Source organism: Triticum aestivum, chromosome 1B, assembly GCF_018294505.1.
Source record: "Triticum aestivum cultivar Chinese Spring chromosome 1B, IWGSC CS RefSeq v2.1, whole genome shotgun sequence".
NCBI classification, from domain to species: domain Eukaryota; kingdom Viridiplantae; phylum Streptophyta; class Magnoliopsida; order Poales; family Poaceae; genus Triticum; species Triticum aestivum.
Window position 1 is genome coordinate 645900141 of NC_057795.1, and position 3727 is coordinate 645903867.

Genomic DNA, 3727 nt, shown 5'->3' on the forward strand with positions numbered 1-3727 from the left:
AGCCAAGCTTGATAATCTTTGTGTTGTTTTGCAGCGCCCCGGCCTGCGAGCAATGGCGGAGGAGGACGCCCTGAGCTCCAAGAGGCACGACTCAGACGATGACGCGGCGGGAGAAAAAAACCATTTCGGTGTCGCCGATGTAGAGGAGTGTGGTAGCCGGAGGAAGAGGGGTTGATGGCAGCAGTAGATTCATGGGCATTCAATGAGCGTCAGTCGAAACAAAACAAAAACAAAAAAAAACTCTATCTAGCGTTCGGCTCTTTTCCTTTTCTTAAAACTTTCGTTCGTTCGTGTCGTCGGTGACAGACGGTTCGTTGGTCTACAAATGGTTGGTCCAAGCCCGCCGCCGCTGTTTCCGCACCTCCGTGGTGGGGGCCGGGGTGGCGGCGGGCTGTGCGTAGTACCAGACTTGGGTCCAGACTTGCATAGCTTGGGGAAGAGCTTGGAAGAGGAAACAAACCTTTTCGCTCCATTTCATCGTTGTTGTTCGGTTTGCATCGTTTTGCTTTTTCTTGGTTGAATTTTGCACTGCCGGTTTTGTGCTTTGTGGGCGCTGTGTCCTGCCGATAGCCGCCATGGATTTCTGTTTTGCAGGGACTGTTTGCCTCACTTGGGCAAGCGAGATTCTCAAGTGGATGGATGAGATATGATGATGGGATATGGGCGCTGCTGGAGGCAAAATTGTGCTAACTTGGCGATGAGCTTTGCCACAATGCCACACCTGCAGCTACATGACTCAAATCAGGGTACGCTCTTTACCACACCGTGGCTCTAAGATTTACTGCTAGTGCTTAGTAGAGCGGCCTCCATTTCGATTAGTTTGAGCCGGAGCGAGCCTCTCATTCCTTTTCCGTGCATGCGATAGCAGTGCAAGTCGGAGAGACGGGCCCTTCTCTAGAATATGCTCCAATTCTCATGGCGTTCTATTAGGGCATATTTGGCACTTTAGTTAGAGAACAAGTAGAGTGCAATGGATTTAGTGTGTTGGTATTTAAGGCCTGAAATTGATTTGGGCGCCACTCAATTCCTACGAAAAAGAGAAAGGCCAGGCACCTAGCTAGGCGGCGACGACCCAACCAATGAGGCCATGCCAAGTACAGTGCCGGAGACAAGGGACAACAATGGCGAAGGGCTCTGCCAAGAGCAGCTCCCTCACTAGGGCGGTGGCAAATACAACATCGACAAACAAAGGAGCAGTGAGTGAGAAATCAGGATGGTGAGTAGCGACTATAGCCAGCAGCACCGAGGAGTACATGTGTACAGATTGAATCTGGTTGCCTTCCTTTCCCAAAACAAGAGATATATCCATACCCAAAATTTCAGTAATCCAAAGAATTGGTTTATCTGCTTGCTATATATGTCGATATTGGTGACAAATTTTGGCAATAATTTGTGTACTTGTTAGTTCCTACTGATGCTCATTGTGCAATTTTTTTAACCATTTTTAGGTGTCCATTCTTTAAATTGCTTTGAATGGTAGTAGGTACTTAGACAAGAAACATTGTAATAATGGTAGTTGGTACATACAGAAGCTGCTGAAATTACCGGTCATTGTTGAGATTAAACATGCTAGAAGAGACTATCATACCTTTGTTCGCTGCATGGTGGCTCATTCAAATCAATTGCTTTATCCCCTTGTCTAGTTATTTTTGACTCCTATAAACAAAACAAAAAAACATAAATTACGAGTAACATTTTTTGCAAAGCGTGAGACGCACATACTCACAAAGTAAATCAAGTCTATTACACGGAACCGGTGTTGTATTCTTAAGTTGAAGAAGAACAATAGCGTGAAACAAAAAATATAGGTAGGCAAGACATGTACGTAAAAATATCAACATTCTTACAAAAATTCACAAGATCAAATGGAGGGACCGTTTAACAAACCCAACATATGTGACAAAGTGATATTCTAACCTCAAAGTTACCCACAAAAGAGATCCCAATTCGAGAACAAATACTAGGCCGTAGTGAGCATTATCTATTGCATAAAAGGTAATCGGACATTATCCTTATTCATTATGAACCAACCTCCCAAATGATATGGTTGTGGCCGACGAGAGGTCGCCGAGGAGGCGACCGAGATCCTCCCTGCCGGTAGATCTAGGCGTCGTTGTCCACTAGGCCAAGATCCAAAGTGTCCATCCCGCGCACGGCCACAAAAGAGATCCGAATGCGAACAAATACTAGGTGGTAGTGAGCATTATCTATTGCACAAAAGGTAATCAGACATTATCCTTATTCTTTATGAAGCAACCTCCCAAATTATATGGTTGTGGCCGATGAGAGGTCGCCGAGGAGGCAACCGAGATCCTCCCTGCCGGTAGATCTGGTCGACATTGTCCACTAGGCCAAGATCCGGAGTGCCCATCCCGCGCACGGCCACAAACGAGATCCCAATGCGACAACAAATACTAGGTGGTAGTGAGCATTATCTATTGCACAAACGGTGATCGGACATTATACTTATTCATTATGAACCAACCTCCCAAATGATATGGTTGTGGCCGACGAGAAGTCGCCAAGGAGGCAACCGAGATCCTCCCTGCCGGTAGATCTAGTCGTCGTTGTCCACTAGGCCAAGATCCGAAGTGGCCATCCTGCGCACGACCACGAAAGAGATCCAAAGACGAGAACAAATACTAGATGATAGTGAGCATTATCTATTGCACAAAAGGTAATTAGACATTATCCTTATATATTAAGAACCAGCCTCCAAAATGATATGGTTTTTGGCCGACGAGAGGTCGCCGAGTAGGCAACCGAGATCCTCCCTTCCAGTAGATCTAGTCGACGTTGTCCACTGGGCCAAGATCCGAAGTGTCCATCCCGCGCACGACCACAAAAGAGATCCCAATGCGAGAACAAATATTAGGTGGTAGTGTGCATTATCTATTGTAAAAAAGGTAATCGGATATTATCCTTATTCATTATGAACCTACCTCCCAAATGATATGGTTGTGGCCGACGAGAGGTCGCCGAGGAGGCAACCGAGATTCTCCCTGCGGGTAGATCTAGGAATCGTTGTCCACTAGCCCAAGATACGAGGTGTCCATCCCGCGCACGCCCACAAAAGAGATCCCAATGCGAGAACAAATACTAGAGGGTAGTAAGCATTATCTATTGCACAAAAGGTAACCGAACATTATCCTTATTAATTATGAACCAATCTCCCAAATGATATGGTTGTGACCGACGAGAGGTCGTCGAGGACGTAACCGAGATCGTCCCTGCCGGTTGATGTTGGCGTCATTGTCCACTAGGCCAAGATCCGAAGTGTCCATCCCGTGCATGACCACAAAAGAGATCCGAATGCGAGAAAAATTCAAGGTGGTAGTGAGCATTATCTATTGCACAAAAGGTAATCAGACATTATCCTTATTCATTATGAACCAACCTCCCAAATGATATGGTTGTGGCCGACGAGAGGTCGCCGAGGAGGCAACCGAGATCCTCCCTGCCGGTAGATGTAGGCGTCATTGTCCACTAGGCCAAGATCCGAAGTGTCCATCCTGCGCACGACCACAAAAGAGATCCCAATGCGAGAACAAATATTAGGTGGTAGTGTGCATTATCTATTGCAAAAAAGGTAATTGGATATTATCCTTATACATTATGAACCTACCTCCCAAATGATATGGTTGTGGTCGACGAGAGGTCGCCGAGGAGGCAACCGAGATTCTCCCTGCCGGTAGATCTAGGCATCGTTGTCCACTAGCCAAAGATA

The 3727-nt window shown here is 46.4% G+C and overlaps 1 pseudogene; it reads left to right on the top strand.

Annotated features, from left to right (window-relative positions):
- LOC123081382 (neurofilament heavy polypeptide-like) overlaps positions 1-470 on the top strand; it is a 4079-nt pseudogene extending 3609 nt beyond the window's left edge.
- Positions 471-3727: the final 3257 nt, after the last annotated feature.